This window comes from Tupaia chinensis, unplaced genomic scaffold (genome assembly GCF_000334495.1).
Source record: "Tupaia chinensis unplaced genomic scaffold, TupChi_1.0 Scaffold144058_1, whole genome shotgun sequence".
NCBI lineage: Eukaryota > Metazoa > Chordata > Mammalia > Scandentia > Tupaiidae > Tupaia > Tupaia belangeri.
In genome coordinates, this window is record NW_006203910.1 from 1098956 (window position 1) to 1119034 (window position 20079).

General features: G+C 38.9%; 1 pseudogene; it reads right to left on the bottom strand.

Annotated features, from left to right (window-relative positions):
• Nucleotides 1–5946: 5946 nt before the first annotated feature.
• The window catches only part of LOC102496829 (ras-related protein Rab-7a pseudogene), a 43831-nt pseudogene continuing 29698 nt past the window's right edge, over nt 5947–20079 (bottom strand).

The window sequence follows — 20079 nt, forward strand, 5'->3', positions numbered from 1 at the left end:
ATATATATATTTAAATCTAGTTAAAAAAAATCTGAACACATTTAGAGTGGATCCAGCAATAGGGACTCAGGCAAAGTCCAGCAGAAAAAAGAGGTTTGTGTGTATGTATGAATGAATGTAAAAGAGACAGGATGAAAAAGATGAGCAGGGCAAGATTTATCTTTTTTATAGACCTTTTCCAAAGGGGTGGCAACTGAAGCCTGGCATTTTAATAACATTTTATGAGGCTTCATACATTTTAATTAATGTTAAACTGATTTATACCCTGAGCGGTTATACACAAATGGCACAATCAAATAAAATAAAGGAAGACACATGTGCACAAGTTTGCATGTGTCGATATGTATTTATAGACACATCCTTCAACTACATTTGACTGTGTGTTTCTTAGTGCCAGGTTCCACCCACATCCCAATCTTCCTGGCTTCGATCAGAAAGACAGAATTAACAGCATACAACAATTGGCTGGGGGGATAGGACCCGTTATTTTGTCTAAAATAACTAGAATAGTATGAAAAACTGATGCTCTTACAAGAAAAGGGAGATTAGTCACATAGCCACCTTGCTGATGCCCTGTTGTGCTTTCTACTCTAAGCTGCATTTATTTTTTCCATCCTGAAATCGTTTCTTAAAAGCTTGCCACGCATCTTAATGTAATTGCTTACGTTTCCCATTTGGGAAAGAAGAAAACAGGACTTTTCCTTACATGATAACAGAGAAAATACTGCTGAGCTGGAAATATGTCTGTGTTTATGGGGGCAAGCGGGATGTGAGGGGACAGAGGGCTAATAAAAGAATAAAATGGATGGCTTTTTTAATCCCATGATCCCAAACCTAACTACACTGACCTTCCAGATTCAGGACTGGTAGGTGGCAAAGGCACTTGCTTGTAAGTGCAGGAAAGAAATTAGAAGCATACAATAAATAAGCCTTTGAATTTATAAAGCATTTCATGCTTCATATATTTTATCACATTTGATCCTCATCCTACCCATGCATAGTAGAAAAGACAGGGATTATTTTCTCTTAACTGGCAAAGGGAAAAACTGAGATAAAGAAAGGTTGAGGAAGTTTGGGCCAGCAGGTGGCATTTTGGTTAAGGTGCTGGACTCCCACAAGGCCAACTGCAGTTTGAGTCCTGGACCTGGAAGCTTGCTTCCATACTTTCACTTTTCTCTCCTCTTTCTCTCTCTCCCTCTCTTTCTCTCTTTTTCTCTCCCTCTCATGAGTACATGTGCCCTGTAGCAAACATTTAAGACACAAAAATGAAAAGATATCTGTTGATGATAATGTTTATGGGCATAGGAAAACACAATAAGTTTTTGTTTTTTGTTTTTTTGGTTTTTTTTTGAGAGGTTTTTGCTATAGGGCACGTGCGCTTGCCAGAAAGAGAGTGACAGAGAGACAGAAAGCGAGAAATCACCCCCCAAGGGGAGATGGCCATGCCGGAATCCCTTCTCCTCCATTCTCCTCTCGGGATCTTGGGCACGCACGCACACGCGCCCGGCATGAGTTTAAGGCACTGGGTCCGGGACGCAAACCACAGTCAATTACATGGTAGTCCAGCGACATAGCCATTACACTAACTGCTGGTCCCATAACATGATAAGCTTTTAAAACAGCTTTATTGAGATATAATTCAATGTCATTTTTCAACTTTAATTTTTTTTTACATTTAATTATAATACATCCTTACAGCATACATAATTTTCACAGCATGAATATATTGCATATTAATCTAGCCCAAGATCATGTTTTCCTATGCACATACACATTGTCGTCAACAGATATCTTTTCACTTTTGTGTCTTAAATGTTCTTTCTTGCCCTGTTTTACTGTCACTATGATTCACCATTTTTATAGTGCTTTTAGTATATTCACAAGATGATGCTAGAATCACTGCTATTTAATTCCAGAACATTTTCATCACTCCAAAAAAAGAAACACCATTCCGGGGCCAGCAGGTGGCATGGTGGTTAAGGGCACGGGATTCCCACATGGCTGACCACAGTATGAGTTCTGGATCTAGCACCTTGCTTTCTCACTTTCTGTTACTTTCTTTCTCTCTCTCTCTCTCTCTCTCTTTCTCTCCCCCTCTCTGGTCAAATTAAAACTAACTAAATAAATAAATAAAGTAATTCTTAAATGCAAAGAGACCCTATTCCCATTGGCAGTCATTCCTCATCCCTTTGCTCCTCCCAGCCCCTGGAAAACACTAATCTCTTTATGACTTGCATATTTTGGGCATTTCATAAAAATGGAATCATAAAATATGTAGTCTTTTGTGTCGTTTCTTTCACTTAGTATATATTAAAGAATCATCAATGTTTTAACATGGATTATGTTTTCCTATGCCCAAATAATATTTAACTGTATACTTACGGCGCACTTTTTACCCTTTCATTGCTGATGGACATTTGATTATTTCCAGTTTTGTGGCCATTATGACTAATGCTGCTATGAACATTCATGTATACATTTTTGTGTGGACAGGTCTTTTATTTTGCTTGGGCATATACCTAGGAGTAGAATTGCTGGGTCTTATGGTAATTTTATGTTTAACGTTTTGAGGAATTGACAAACTGTTTTCCAAAGTGGCTGTGCCATTTCACATTCCCACCATTGAATTATTGAGCACTCTTATTCCTCCACATCCCTGCCAACACTTGTTAGTATCTGCCTCTTTTGTTACAGCCATCCTAATGGACATAAAGTGGTTTCTTTATGTGTTGTGGCCCTGAATTTCATATTCTTAATAGCTAATGATGTTGAGCATTTTTTCATGTGCTTATTGGTCAATTGTTTATCTTCTTTGGAGAAATGTCTATTCAAATTATTTGCCAATTTTAAAATTGCATTATTCATCTTTTTATCATTGAGTCATAAGAGTTCTTTAGATATTCTGTATATAAGTCTCTTATCGAATATATGATTTGAAATCTCTTCTCCCATTTATGGGTTGTCTTACCACTTTCTTGACAAGTATTCTTTGAGGAACAAAAAGTTTCTTCAGAATATTTTTGTTTTTAATTTCAATGAAGTCCAATTTATTTTTTGCCCTTTGCTTTCTTATGCTTCTATTGTCTTATAAAATAAATTTTTATCTAATTCAAGGTCATGGAAGTTTACTATTCTGTTTTATGTAAGAGTTTTACGGTTTGGGATGTTAAACTTGGGATTTAGTCAATTTCAAGTTAATATTTGCTTATAGTATTTGGTAGGGAAACAAATACATTGTTTTACATGATTATATCCAGTTGTGCCAGCACCACAGGCTTAAAAGAATAATCCCCCCCCCCCCATTAAATTCTCTTGTCATCCTTATTAAAAATCAATTCACCAAAAATGTATGGGTTTATTTGTGGACTCTCAATTCTATTCCACTAATCTATATGTCTATCTTTTTACTGTTATCATACTGTCTTGATTACTGTAGCTTTGTAGTAAGTTTTGATATCAGAAAATGTGAGTCCTCCAACTTTGTTCTCTTACGAGATTAGTTTTTCTATTTTGAGATATTTGCATCTCCATATGAATTTTATGATCAGCTTTGCAGGACAATTCCTGCAAAGAAATCAGCTAAAAATTTTAGGGATCACATTGTATCTGTCGATCAGTTTAGGGACTTTGCCAACTTAATAAATATTATATCTTCTGATACACATACATAGGATGTCTTTACATTTATTTAGATCTTTTTTAATTTTCAGTGATTTTTGCTGTTGTTCTTGTTAAGTTCTATTGGCATCATGTCTATCTCTTTACAGAAGAATTCAGCCCACACCAGAGAAGGTGGACCTCTGGAAAAGGAGAAGAGCTCCATAAGCAAGCTAAGGCACAGGGCAGATGGGGTGTGTGTGTGTGTGCCAGGGCTCCAGAGGACAGGTTATCAGTGGTGGCAACATCAGGGGCTGGGCCAGGGAAAGGTCTGCCAACCTAAGGACACCACAACCCTGAAAGGAGCACCTTCTAGAACAAAGGTAGAATCACTGGGACATATCTGCTCAGTCTCCTTCCCTCTCTTAGCCATGAGCTGACCTAGTAGCAGAGGGTTGGAAGTGCTGGGCAGGAAAAAAAGGGGCGGGAAGTTTTAACGTCCAAAGTAACAGCCACATACCACTGGATTGTGCAAATCAACCTTTTGGAAGATGCAGACACAGAGGGAAGGATATCGTTTACTCCTAGAAAGATATAAAGTTTTTGGCTCTGAAGTCTTTGATGAAAGGTATATATGATTCTTGTGTCTACTGTACAGAACATTGCTGCTAGCTGGGGTTCCAAAATCTGAGTCACTAAAACTCTGCAATCCAGACCTAACCTCATAGGTCTGCATTGCAGGACTTAAACATATAATCCAAGAATTTCTTACACTAATTTATATATTTATATATATATATATATACATATATATATATTAAAGAATTATTTAACTTTATTTATTTTATTGTGTGTGTGCCAGGGCTCCAGAGGACAGGTTATCAGTGGTGGCAACATCAGGGGCTGGGCCAGGGAAAGGTCTGCCAACCTAAGGACACCACAACCCTGAAAGGAGCACCTTCTAGAACAAAGGTAGAATCACTGGGACATATCTGCTCAGTCTCCTTCCCTCTCTTAGCCATGAGCTGACCTAGTAGCAGAGGGTTGGAAGTGCTGGGCAGGAAAAAAAGGGGCGGGAAGTTTTAACGTCCAAAGTAACAGCCACATACCACTGGATTGTGCAAATCAACCTTTTGGAAGATGCAGACACAGAGGGAAGGATATCGTTTACTCCTAGAAAGATATAAAGTTTTTGGCTCTGAAGTCTTTGATGAAAGGTATATATGATTCTTGTGTCTACTTCACAGAACATCCTACCATGTCCCCATATGCTAAGATTAGAGTATTTCTTTTTTTCCTTTTAAAGAATTATTTTATTTATTCATCTATTTTATTTTCATTTGACCAGAGAGAGAGAGAGGGGAAGTGAGAAAGCAAGCTGCCAGGTCTGGGACTTGAATCATGGTCAGCCATATGGAAGTGTCCAGCACCTTAACCACCATGCCACCTGCTGGTCCCCTAATTTATATATTTTTAATGGTTGCATATATTAATATGTACTATAAGATTATTTTCTAAGAAGCATTACATAATAAATGGATACTGTAAAAAGATCTGTTTAGTTAAAAGTAATGAGCATTAACAGATATGTACAAAACTCAGCGTGATCAGACTGGATTTGAGTTATAATGAAGCCACCAGCATTCCCAAGAGGAGCCTTCAAGGAGTGGAGACTGGGTAGAAAGATCACAAGCCCATTAAAAAAAATCAGATAACTGGGACCAGCAGATGGCATACTGGTTATGTCGCTGGACTCCCATGTAGCTGACCACGGTTCGAGTCCTGGACCCGGTGGCTTAAACTCATGCCGGGCATGTGTGTGTGCGTGCCCAAGATCTGGAGAGGAGAATGGGGGAGAAGGGATTGCGGCACGGCCATCCCCCCTGGGAGTTGATTCCTTGCTTTCTCTGTCTCTGTCTTTCTGGCGAGCATGTATGCTCTATAGCAAAAACCTCTCAAAAAAAAAATCAGATAATTAATTATACACAGATTAACTGTAAACAGTTCTCTTTCTCTCCAGAGGACAAAAATAAGCTTTCAATGTCAATTCTAAGTCAGAACGATTTCTATAGTCGGCCCACTTGCGGCCACACAGGGGCTCCTGTGGGGGCACCAGGAGCTGTGGCAGGCCTGGGCAAGAGTCTGCTTGTATCACATGTGTGTGCTTGTGTGTGTGTGTGTGTGTGTGTGAGAGAGAGAGAGAGAGAGAGAAGGAGGTAGGACATAATCATTGGGGCTTCTTCTGGCATTTGGACATGAGAGATCAGTTTATGCTGTTTAGAGGAGGGTGTGATGAAGGTCTACATGTGTTCTTGGACCATGAAGGACTGTGTTCTGCTCTACAGCCCCTTAAGCAATTGCTGCTGAGGCCTTAGCCAAGGCCTTGGCCTGGTCATTCTTGTCCAGCTTGATGGGCTCGGGGAATTCATTGTATAGCTCTGTCTTGTGCTTCAGTGCATTCTGCATGATGGTCTGAAAGGCCTTCTCCACATTGATGGCCTCCTTGGCACTCATCTCAAAGTAGGGGATGTTGTTCTTGCTGTAGTACCAGCTCTGCATACGCTTCATGGTCACTTGTCTATCTTCAAGGTCAATCTTGTTTCCCAGCAGAATGAAGGGGAATTTTTCAGGATCCTGTTCTGGATAAGAAACACATCTCTCTAGGTGTTGAGAGTTTTGAAGGTGTTGGGTGCAGTCATGACAAATATCAGCACACAGCAGTCAGCACCCCTGCATTGTCACTAGCCTGCCATCCACCATCACCTCCTTGGAAAGGAAGTTGGCTGCATTGTCACTAGCCTGTCATCCACCATCATCTCCTTGGTCAGGAAGTTGGCCCCGAGGGTGGCTTTCTACTGGTTTCTGAACTTCTTGTTCACATACTGGTTCATGACTGAGGTCTTCCTAACTCCAGAGTTCACGAGGATGATGACCTTCAAGTGGGACTTTCTCCCTGGTGGTTATCCTGCAGATTCAAAAGTAGGCCACCTTCACTCTGTGAACTGGCAAGTACAACATTCTGTCTGTAGCATTTGCACATGTTAACTGGAAATCTCGATGGCTGCGCTCACAGTAGAGTGCACAGCTCCTGACTGGACAGGGGACTGGAGTTCCATGGATTTGGAAATGGAGAGGCCAGTGTGACCACTGCACTGCTCTACGCTTGCAGAAGAGAAGACTTGAGGGAGGACTGAGCGGGGAAGTCAGTGCACCTGCTGGCACTCTGCCTTATCTCAGTCACCTCTGCTGTCGCCTAGGCTTATGGCCAAGACTCTCCAGGCTCCAACTTCTGCCACTGCCACCACACCAAGTGGAAGTCTCAGTGATGTTACATAGTTTTTATGTATTTAATTCTTTCATTAGATTTATACCTAAGTATTTTATCTTCTTTCATGCTATTGTAAATGGGACTATCTCTTTTATTTCATTTTTGTATTATTTGCTGTTGGCACCTAGAAATACAATTGAGGGCCTGGCAGGTCTGTAGTGATTAAGGGCGTTGCACTCCCACATGGCCGACCGTGGTTCGAGTCCTGGACCTGGAGGTTTGATATCTCTCTCTCTCTCTCTCTCTGTGTGTGTCACTCTGTGGTCAAAGAGAGAGGAGAGGAGAGGAGAGGAGAGGAGAGGAGAAAAGGAAGGAAAGGAAAGGAAAGGAAAGGAAAGGAAAGGAAAGGAGAAAGTTAAATAAAACAATTATTTTTTAAAAAAAGAAATATATTTGATTTTTATATTTTGATCTTGTATCCTGCAACCTTGTTGAACTTACTTAATATTTCTAATAGCTTTTGTGTAGATTCTGTAGCATTTTCTATATACAAGATTATGTCATCTGCAAGTACAGATATCTTTACTCCTTCCTTTCCAATCTGAATTCTGTTTTTCTTTTTCTTACCTAATTGCCCTGGCTAGAGCTACCAGTACACTGCTGAATAGAAGTCATTGGGACAGGGGACCAACAGTTGGCATAATGGCTATGTTGCTGGACTCCCATGTAGTCGACCACGCTTCGAGTCCTGGACCCAGTGACTTAAACTCATGCCGGGCGCGTGTGCATGTGCGTCCAAGATCCTGAGAAGAGAATGGAGGAGAAGGGATTGTGGTGTGGCCATCCCCCCAGGGGGTGATTTCTCACTTTCTGTCTCTCCGTCTCTTTCTGTCTTTCTGGTGAGCATATGCACCCTATAGCAAAAATCTCTTAAAAAGAGAGAGAGAAAGAGAAGTCATCATGACAGCTCTGTAGTCTAGCAGTTAAGTGCTGTATATAGGGATATGAATCACACTTGCCTGACCATAGTTCAAGTCTCAGCCCTGGAAGCTTGAAAAACATGGCAGGCACATGTGCATGTGTACCCCAGATCCAAAAGGGATAGGAAAATGCAGCAGAAGGGATTGTGGTGTGACCATACCCCACTGGGGGAGGGTGATTTCTCCCTTCCTTTCTCTGTCTCTGTCTCTTTCTGGCAAGTGTACATGCCCTCTGGCAATTAAAACAAAGTTATGAAAGTGGAAATCCTTATCTTATTCCTGATGTTAGAGGGGAAGCATCCTGGCTTGTATCACTAGGTACAATGTTAAATGTTAGTTGGGGTTTTCATAGAGGTCTTTATGAAGTTGAAGAACTTCCTTCTATGTCTAGCTAGATCGAAAGTATATTGAAATCACAGTAGAAAACAGCTCTCTTCACTCTGAGTTGAATGCAGAAATATACACTGTCCCCTCACTTCTTGCCTGTCCCTATCACCTGTTTTGTTTTAAACACACATCAAGACAGAACTTTTTAGAACTTCGTTTGAATATAACAAACTGAACTGAATCTCCATCTCTCTCTCACTGTATATACATATATACATAGTTATATGTATATATATAAAATATATATAAAAATATATATGTATATATATGTATATAGTTGACAAAAAAGTCACGACATGGTTTTGCATATTTTTTCTATGCAAAGATGTGTCATGACTTTTTTGACAACCTGATACATACATATCCATGCACCCCCCCACACACACACAACAGGGATTTTCAAAAAGTTTATGAAAAATGTTTTTAATAAACATATATACATATGTATGTATGTGTGTATGTATATGAATGTGTGTATATACATATATACACATACATACATACAGTTAGTGCCATAGCCTAGTGATTAAGGGGATTGGATCCCACAACCTGATACATACATATCCATGCACCCCCCCACACACACACAACAGGGATTTTCAAAAAGTTTATGAAAAATGTTTTTAATAAACATATATACATATGTATGTATGTGTGTATGTATATGAATGTGTGTATATACATATATACACATACATACATACAGTTAGTGCCATAGCCTAGTGATTAAGGGGATTGGATCCCACATGGCCTACCAGGATTTGAATTCCAGCTCTTGTCATTTTTTTTTATCTTATTTTTAAATTATCATCATAATCGTGTTTATATTACATTGATTCACATATAACTTTACAGTGTATTACATTGCTTTTTCTAAAGGGAATGCCATGCATGTCAGTCAATACAGAGACATTAACATCCCCACTTCATCATTCAATACTTTTTCAGTGTTTTTCCCGGTCATTATTATTATTATTCCAATTATTTTATAACCAATCACTATTTCTCATTTTGCTTGTAAAAAGACTTTACCCAACATGAAATACTTCTCAGACCAATCCAGTTGATAATACTATACACATCATCATCAACAGGTAATAAACCATATCTGTGACCTACTAATGTCATGCCTCTCTATTTGTTCTCTTGCTATCTTTCTCTATGCTCTTCTCTTCTATCCCCCATTCTACACAGTCTTATCCTTGTTAATTATTTTCACTTTTTATGTCCTCCAATATTTTGCTCTCTAACGTACAGTGCAGATAGTCAGTATATATTAAGTGGATACATACAATATCTTTCTTTCATAGCCTGGCTTACTTCTTTCAGCAATAGATCCTCCATATCTGACCACTTTCTATCAAATTCCAGGGTCTTGTTATTTTTTATGGCTGAGTAGTATTCCATAGAGTATATATACCACACTTTTCCAATCCATTCATCAGTTTGTGGACATTTAGGTTGGTTCCATGTCTTGGCAATTGTGAATAATGCTGCAATAAACATGGATGTGCAAGCACTTTTCTGACTGAGCGTTCTCCTGTCTTTTGGGTAAATACCCAGAAGTGGGATTGCTGGATCAAATGGTAGTTCTATTTGTAGATCTTTGAGGAACCTCCATATTGTTCTCCACAGTGGTTGAACTAGTTTACATTCCCACCAACAGTGTAGGAGGGTTCCCTTTTCACCACATCCCCGCCAACACTTATCACTTTTTATATTCTTAATCTTTGCCATTCTGACAGGGGTTAGGTGGTATCTCATTGTGGTTTTTATCTGCATCTCCCTTATGATGAGGGATGTTGAGCATTTCCTCATATGCTTTTTGGCTGTTCGTATGTCTTCCTTAGAGAGACTTTTGTTCAGCTCACTTTCCCATCTTTTAATCGGGTTAATCATTTTTTTTCGCATAAGGCACTTGAGTTCCCTATGTATTCTCGTTATCAGTCCCTTGTCTGAGGCATATTTAACAAAAATATTTTCCCATTCTGAGGGTTGTCGGTTCACACTTGTTACTGTGTCCTTTGCTGTGCAGAAACTTCTTAGTCTAATATAGTCCCACTTGTCTATTTTAGGGATTATTGCCTGTGCTTTGGGAGTCTTATTTAAGAAGTCTTTGCCTACTCCAATGTCTCCCAGAGTTTCCCCAGCATTTTCCACAAGTAGTTTTATTGTCTGAGGTCTTAGGTTCAGATCTTTGATCCATTTTGAGTTGACTGTTGTTAATGGTGAAAGATGGGGGTTCAGTTTCATCTTTCTGCAGGTGGATACCCAGTTTTTCCAGCACCATTTACTAAAGAGGTTTTCCTTTTCCCAATGGATTGACTGATATCCTTTGTCAAAGATCAGTTGGCTATAAGCTTTGGGAGTTATTTCTGGGGTCTCTATTCTCTTCCATTGGTCCACATGTCTGTTTTTATGCCAATACCATGCTGTTTTGATGACCACAGCTTTATAGTATATCTTGGGATCAGGGAGTGATATGCCTCCTACTCCATTCTTCTTACGCAGGATTGCTCTGATTGCATTAGCTAAGACTTCCAGTACTAAAGAGCAGTGGAGAAAGTGGGCAGCCTTGCCTAGTACCCATTTTTAGCGGAAAAGCTTTTAGCTTTTCCCCATTCAGTATAATGTTAGCTGCAGGTTTTTCATGGATGGCTCTTATTGTGTTCAGAAATGACCCTTCTATACCAATCTTACTGAGAGTCTTAATCATAAAAGGGTGTTGTAATTTATCAAATGCTTTCTCCGCATCAATTGAAATGATCATATGGTTTTTATCTTTCTTTCTGTTAATGTGGTGTATTACATTTATGGTTCTGTGTATGTTGAACTACCCTTGCATCCCTGGGGTAAAGCCTATTTGGTCATGATGAATAATCTTTGTTATATGTTGTTGGATACGATTTGCGAGTATCTTGTTGAGAATTTCTGCATCTATATTCATCAATGATATTGGTCTGTAGTTTTTCTTTTTTGTCATGTCCTTATCTGTTTTGGGAATGAGGATGATGGAGGCTTCATAAAATGAATTTGGAAGTTTTCCTTCCTTTTGAATCTTTAGAAATAATTTTAGTAGGATAGGGGTTAACGCTTCCTTAAAAGTTTGGTAGAATTCAGAAATGAAGCCATCTGGACCTGGGTTTTTCTTTTTCAGGAGGTCATTTATTACTGATTCAATCTCCTGGCTTGTTATGGACGCTTCCTTAAAAGTTTTGTAGAATTCAGAAGGGAAACCATCTGGACCTGGGCTTTTCTTTGTCAGGAGGTTACTAAGCATGTATGTGTATGTGCTCCAAATCCTTACAAGATGGAAAAAAGGAGAAGGAAATGTGGCAGGAACAAACCTAATGGAAAGTACTTTCTTCCTATCTCTTTATGTCTCTCTATGACAAGCACTTATACCTTCTGGCAATTAAAATAAAACTATGCATAGATTTCAAAAAACTTTTGCACTAAAATACTCATACTTAAATTCTATTTTCCCACAACTTTTGAAGCACCTTAATATATACATTGGTGAACACCTCAGCACACTCAGACACAATCAAATAAGCAAGCCAGACTACGAAAGAGAGGCACTGTATGTCCCTACTTAATATATACTTAATGTCTGTCTCTAGGGAAGAAACTGAAAGATTGGATGGTATAAGGGCATGGAGAGCAACTGTGAATACTAGAGACAGTGTGGCAGGAGGGTGGAAAATGGTGGAGGGGGAGAGGGAGGAAATCAAGTGGAAAAAGGAAGAAATAAAACATTAAAAGGACACAAAATTATCTGTTGATAATATGTATAGTAATATCTTTAATTGGACTAATATACAGTGTATTCATGCTGGGGAAATTCATTTTGCAATGTGTAACAATATGCAATGATTCAATAAAAAGTAATTTTAAAACATTCGTTTCAAATAAATAAATAAAATGACTCCAGAGAGTCTGAGGAAAGAAGTTAAGGAGAAAAATAGAGATGTAAGACATTTATGGGGCACAGAAATGGTTTATCATCTGTTGATGATAATGTGTATAGTATCCTGAAGTAAACTGCCATGAAATGTATTCATGTCGAGTAAATTTACTTTACAAGCTAAGTGATGTATACAGATTGAATGTATTAGAAAGAAAGAAAGAAAGAAAGAAAGAAAGAAAGAAAGAAAGAAAGAAAGAAAGAAAGAAAGAAAGAAAGAAAGAAAGGAAAGGAAAGGAAAGGAAAGGAAAGGAAAGGAAAGGAAAGGAAAGGAAAGGAAAGGAAAGGGGAAAGAAAAACAAAAACAAAAACAAAATCACACCAGGCACATGTGTATTCATGCCCAGAAGCCCAAGAGAAGAGAGGAAAAGGGACCGTGGTATGGCCATCCCTCCTCACGGGAGAGTTTTCACTGTCCCTTTCTCTGTATCCCTGTCTCTCTCCAGAAAGTACACATATTCTATGGCAAAACCTAAGAAAAAAAATGTTATCCCAATGTCATTAATATTTTTATTTTCCCTTTTATTTTTCTTACAAAGATAATCAAAATTCATTATAGAAAAAGCAACTAAATAAATAAATGCATAAATTAAAAAATTAGTCAAAATAAGACTTCTCTTTCTGAATGCTAGGACAATTTTGAAGCCCTCGTCTGTACTTATCTTTGTCACAGCTTAACTGGACTACACTAAAGGGAAACTACACCAGGTCTTTTGATATATATTTGCTATAGGGTGCATACACTCACCAGAGAGACAGGAAGAGAGAAAGAGAGAAATCCCTCCAACATCCAGGAGGGACAGCCATGTAGCAATCCCTTCTATCCTACTCTTGGTACTTTGGGCACACATGTACAGGTGTCCAGCATGAGTTTTAAGCCTCTGGGTCCGGGACTCAAACCACAGTTGACTACGAGGGAATCCAGTGACATAAGCATTACACCATGTGCTAGTCCCACTGAAATATTTTTATTAGCATACAGTCTAACTTCAGATTCTGGGTTCAGAGGGCACATCTATAAGACAGACAGTAAAGCATCCAAAGGACAATGGTCCTTGACCTGCAATGAAAACATCTCTTGAGCTTGGATTCAGGTTGTGATTCAGACCCTGGAGGAAATGAGAACTAAACAGTAGTATCAGCCAGTTTACCCAAAACTTCGAGGATGAATATTGACCTAACCCTAAGCTTAAAAAAAAAAACTTTTTAGGGGCATTGTGAAGGTGCAGGTAGAAATAAATACCTTGATTTTGAGTGTGGCAGTCCTGATAAAACAGTATTTCCATCTAGGGTTTTCTAAGAGTCAGAGGTAAGTGGCTAATAATCTTAGTTACCTATTTCAAAGACTATATCATTGAGGGACCAGCAGTTGGCGTAATGGCTATGTTGCTGGACTCCCATGTAGTCAACCACAGTTCGAGTCCCGGACCCAGTGGCTTAAACTCACGCTGGGCGCATGTGCGTGCGTGCCCACAATCCCGAGAGGAGAATGGAGGAGAAGGGATTGAGGTGTGGCCATCCCCCCTGGGGGGTGATTTCTCGCTTTCTGTCTCTCTGTCTCTGTCTGTCTGGCGAGTGCACGTGCCCTATAGCGAAAACCTCTCCAAAAGAAAAAAAAAGAATATATCGTTTGAGAAACTAGTTTCTGATGGCTTCATGGTTTCAAACAAATTTTTCCAGATACTCAAGTATGGCTCATGATGTTATCATGTATATGTCCCCTCTACTCCTGTCCCTTGATTACTTCCCACTCTCAGTTCTTACTCTGCATATTGTACGTTCTACTCCACATATTCAACGGCTGTCAGATTGGGAGGAAAAGAGTTTGAATCTTGCTGCCAAGTCAAGTAGTGTGAGGCCTTGTAACAACAGAGGGCCAAAAGCAAGTGATCTTGTGTGTTGCTGTTGGTCATCAGATTTCACCTTAATAGAACTCCTGTATTGGGACCAGCAGTTGGCACAATGGCTATGTCGCTGGACTCCCATGTAGTCAACCACGGTTTGAGTCCTGGACCTGGTGGCTTAAACACCAGGCGTATGTGTATGTGTGCCCAAGATCCCGAGAGCAGAATGGATAATAAGGGATTGCGGCATGGCCATCCGCCCTGGGGCGTGATTTCTCACTTTCTGTCTCTCTGTCTCTCTCTGTCGAGCACATGTGCCCTATAGCAAAAACTTCTCCAAAAAAAGAGAACTCCTATATGAACAGACTAGTCACATTGCTCTCAGACTTGAGGAAGACCTCTGGAGTTAAAGAATCAATTAATAGAGATACTTTTAAATGTTTAAGATCATCAGAATATCCAGAGACTAGTATGAATCTCCATGGCCAAACATACCTGCAAAAGTGTGAATTGAATGACTGAAGTAAAGTATCTGCTGACATGCAATGGACTAGAAGAAACCGTCTAAAGATCATTTTATTGCTTAGAAAGCATTGGAGAAACAGAGAGAAAACATGTGATATGAGAAAATCAAATACCTCTATCATGAATTTCATTTGATGAAATAGATTGTTTAATAGTAATATGTTGTAAATAAACTAAACTGAAAATCAAACTCTACTTTCTTTGTTTAACTCTCCAAGATGTTTACTCTTCATTTTGGATGCAACTTCTATGGGCATTTCATTCTAACACTTCTGTTCGAAAGTTTTGCTGTCCCTTCTGTTCTTTTTCTCACGTACATATGATCTAACAGCAAACACTTAAATGTGTTAAGGAAGCTCTAGACTTAAGACAGCCCAGACTAGAATCCTTTGGTAAACCAGATCATCACTTTATCCTAGGAGTAATATGTTATCTTTAATTTATACGTTCCCTCAGATTGGACTAGTATAGTATTTTAAAGGAGTACCTATCTGAGTGCAAAAATAACATAATGTAATGTTCAATATCAAATAAGATGAAAATGTCTATGTCCTTGATTTAATTACTGCACATTGTTGCATACTTTGAAAACCTATACTATACCCCCACAAAGACATACAATGATTATATATAGTATCACAAATCACACTTGAAAAATAAAATTGCATTAAAGATTTAAAATAGGGCCAATAGGTTATATAGTTGTTGAGGCACTGGACTCCCACATGGCTGACCATTGTTTGAATCCCAGACCTGGTGGCTTGAAACTCACACCAGGTATGTGTGCATGCATGCCCAAAATCCCAGGAGAATAGAGGAGAAGGGATTGTGGTGTGGCCATCACCCCTGGGGGGTGATTTCTTGTTTTCTCTCTCTCTGTCTCTCCATCAAGCACATGCACTATAGAGCAAAAATCTCTCTCTAAAAAAACTTAAATATTAAAAAAAATTAAAAATATAAAGCCCCTGGCATTTGATTGAAAGTGGAGATGAATATGGAAGATTTACTGCTGAGTGAAGCAAGTCAGACTATGAAAGAGAGTGTATGTGTCTCCACTTCTACCGAATGTCTGTACTCTATGGCAGAGACTGAAAGGCTGGAGGGCATAAAAGCGTTGAAAATAGTCATGGACACTGGAGACAGTGTGGAAGGAAGATGGAAAGGGGAAGCATTGTAGGGAAGGAAATTAGGGAGAAAAATAGAAAAGTAAGACATTTATGGGACACAAAAATGGTTTATGTACCTGTTGATAATAATGTGTATAGCATTCTCAACTGGAGCGGTCTGAGGTGTATATCATGTTCGGTAAATAATGTATAGTGATTGAATGCATAAATAACAATAAAATAAAAATATAAAGCAATACTATGGGGTCCTGAAAGCAAAGGGTCCATTTTTGAGGCATCCTACCAAAAACATAGGTATAATAGAGGTAGAAATACATGCAAAAGACTTTTCCTTCCTCATCCCAATCAAGGCCTTACTGACCCTCTGTCCCTGTTACTCAGGGTCCTACTCTTTGTTACAGTAAATAGAAAATGTTTGATAATTTTGATTTGATAGACTAAACTAACTCTCAATGATGTGTTGGTAGATTATTATATAATGCAATGTTTTCCAACCATTTAAAATGTTGTTTTCGGGACCAGCAGGTGGCGTGGTGGTTAAGGTGCTGAACATTCCTGCATGGCCAACCATGGTTCAAGTCCTGGACCTGGTGGCTTGCTTTCTCACTTTCTCTCTCTCTCTCTGTGTCTCTCTGGTCAAAATAAAATAAGTAAATGAATAAATAAAATTAAAAATATTTTTTAAAAAATGTTGTTTTCCTTGGCAAGGGCCTTAGGGTGAGAAACTGACAATGACTATCTTAGGCAGGCTAATGAACGAGAGACCTTTAGACTGAGGAGGACTTATGAGGCCTTTCACTTCAACCATCAATTCTACCTAATGTACAGAGTAAATCCTCAACACAGATTGCAGTGCTCCCCAAATCTTACCATTCATATGCACCTTCACAATTCTTTCCACATTCACAAATTGCCAGTACTATGAGCACCCATGTATTAGGTATTGGCAATACTAATATTTTACTCAATATTTTTGTTATATTAACCTTTATTTAAATATCTGCATTAGCCTCAATATATACTGTAATATCTATAAATCATGAGTATTTGTGTTAGCTATGGCTATTAAAATAAATCTATAGATATTGAAATAAAAATGCCCATCTATGTATTACTTTTATTGTGATACTAATGCATACATGTGACACTTTGGAAAACCCTTACTGCTCCAGCCCCTCATCTTGAAGATCATGAGATTCATCAAAGATAAGAAATAGGCACATGTCCAAAAAAGTACACAGTTCAAAAATGAGTTTCTTTATGTTCAGCATCAGCAACAATGACTGCATAACTAGGCCCTGATATTCTACAGCAAAATGACACCAGTGATTGACCAGGCTTCTCTGAAGTCTTTAGAGCCCCTCGAACTCTGAGAGCTGGTCAGATGTATCCTGTATCAACCCTATACCCCCACTCACATAATAAAGTTTACATTAAAAGTCAAGGTTTTGATGAATGTCACACTTGGAAGCCAATTAAGTGGGCTGAAAGGAAGACACTATTTCCCATTGTCTAATTGACTTGCAGCACCTTCAAGGTAATAAATTTGTCACACTGAATTATTAATGAGAAACGAATATTTGACTTGCTTCCTTGAATAGAAAATAGTTCATTATCGGGTAGCATTGTTCCTTCCAAATAATGAGACTGTCACTAGGGGAGTTTAGGGACAGTGTAACTGAAAATTGTCTTTTTTCATCACTGTATTTCCTGTTTTATACACTTCTTTAAACAAAAATCTTACAATTATTTTATGGGCGAAAATAGTCCCTTCTATTTGGAGTTTAATTTTGCATTAATTTTCATGGTTATCGATGTTTTAGTTTTCCCCAATATTTTGAAATACTGAAACATATGTGTGTAACTTGGAAAAGGAGTAGATTAGAACTGTATTGTTATTTAGTCAATATTTTTTTCATATCAAATCACCTGTTTAATTTTTATACCTCCTAAGCCATAACAACCATTAAATCAGGGGTTGATGCATGGGTGGTAATGTTTTTCAACTGTGTGTAAAACTAAACACATGACTAGTAAAATTATAAAATACTGCCTTGTGTACCATGTATAAATAACAACTACATATTTGGAGTAACACTAAACACTCAAGAGTTTTTACAATTTTATTTATTTCTTCTGAGAGAGAGACAGAGACAGGCAGCCCCAACAGGGTGCTCACATCACAACCCATATCCAGTCTCAGCTGACCAGGACCAAGGAGGTCCCTGGACCTTTCCTACGTGGGTCCTGTTGTGTTACCGCTGCACCACGTGGAAATTTTTTTGAAATGCTGCATTAAATCATATCATTAAACAAAGTGAGTTCTTGAGAAAATAAGAAAGAGTATGTATCATGTGTGTCCCTGAGCCAACTGGGAGATTCAAACCCACAGGTGGTCCATGCGGCTTCCTACAGTGTAGTCCTGTTTGTCTAGACTTAGCCCACTCACCTACCCCAAGATGCCTACCACAGTACTTCAAACACAATAGGTACTTAATAAATATTCATTGAGTTGCAAGAGTATGACACAAGGGTCAGCAGGTAGTATAGTGCTTAAGGTGCTGGATACCCACATAGTCGACCATGTTTCAAGCCCTGGAACCAGTAGCTTAAAACTCACACCAGGCATGTGTGCGTGTGTGCCCAAAATCCCAAGAAGAGAACAGAGAAAGGATTGTGGTTTGGTCATCCCCCGAGAGGATGACTTCTTGCTTCTGTCTCTCTATCTCACTCTACCTCTCTAGTGAGTGCATGCGCCCTATAGCAAAATCTAAAAAAAAAAAAAAAAAAAAAAAAGAATGGGCAAATAAGGATCCTTTGCCAAGCCTGCTTAACCTCATGAACCTTTGTTTATTAAAGATCTCAAATGGCCATTATCTAAACATCAAGTCTCAGTGTCCAGACATAGATAATGAGGATGAAGGTAGAGGAGATTTGGGTGAACATACAGAGATTGGAGGTCTTGTGCTGGATGCTAAGAGTCTCATTTCAGCATCTGTTATAAGTGACATCAGATAGCTTATTGCAATGCTCTTTTCATAAACCTGCCTACTGGGACAACGTATCTTGTTTGATGGGTTCAGCAAGTAGCAATTAGATTTTTTTTACATGGGCCACATTTCTTGATCATGTCTGTGCTGTGTTCATTATGCTCCCTCCCTCGACATCAATAAGTCAATTTTAAAGAGCATCCAATGCTTTACAGGGTATTATAGAAAGCCCTCTTTGAATAATGCAGTTCTTTTCATTGTCCGTGATTATGTACACCTCTTCCAGGGAAAGCAGGATATTATATTTTCAGAAGATTTGTTCTTCTTTGCCTCGCTGAACTCTGTCTTTTAAAACTAAGGTCTATAAGAGGACCTTATATCTGGAAAAATATGTATCTGGAATAATCAGGCTCAGGGATAATTTAAGTATTTTTAAATATTCACAATCAGGAGAGCTATTTCATACAAAAGACTAGGCAAAAGAATAGAAGACTAATATATGTACCATTTACTGTATGAGCAGACACATTGAACCGACTGTAGCAGATAAACAATGCAAGTTGACATTTATTCTTCCCCAATGAAGGTGGAAGAGGACTCCTAGAACTAGGGCCTGCATACAAGTATACAGAGGGCCACTTAGCGAAAATATTCATGTCACTGCTATTCTCTCCATTATAGGCACAAGGGTATTAATTTTACTCACTGATTTATATTTGGTAAAAGATTTGCGATATATTATAATTAAAGATGATACATAGGGGCCAGATGGTGGTGCAGCAGTAAAATGCAATGCTCTGCAAGGCTGACCCCCATGGGAAGGTTGCCAGTTCAAATCCAGAGACCTCCAAAAGTATGCCAAGCACATATGTGCCCCTGATCTATGCTGGCTGAAGCTAGGGCTGGATCGTGACTTTAGGACTCTGTCAAGGATGTTGTCTGTCTGTCTCTGGGATAAATAAACTTTTTTAAAAGGCTGGCCCTATTGCCTTGTAGTTAAAGGAATCAGGTCCTACGTGGTCAATAGCAGCTCAAATCTCAGCCCCAGAGACTTGAAAATACCCCGGATGTGTGTGCATGTGTGTCCCAAATCCCAATAGGATGGAGAACTAGAGGAGGAAGGTTTGTGGCATGCCCCATTGGGAGATGCTTTCTCCCTCATTCTCTCTGTCTCCCTCTCACTTTCTCCCTTTGGCAAATAAATAAATAAATAAATAAATAAATCTTGAAAAGATAATAGATAGGTAGATGTAGATATAGATATAAAGAACATGAACCATCAAAACCAGAATAATTGGGAGCCAGCAGGTTGTGTGGTGGTTAAGGTGCTAGTCTCCCACATGGCTGACTGTGGTTCGAGTCCTGGACCTGGCAGCTTGCTTTCCTGCTTGCTT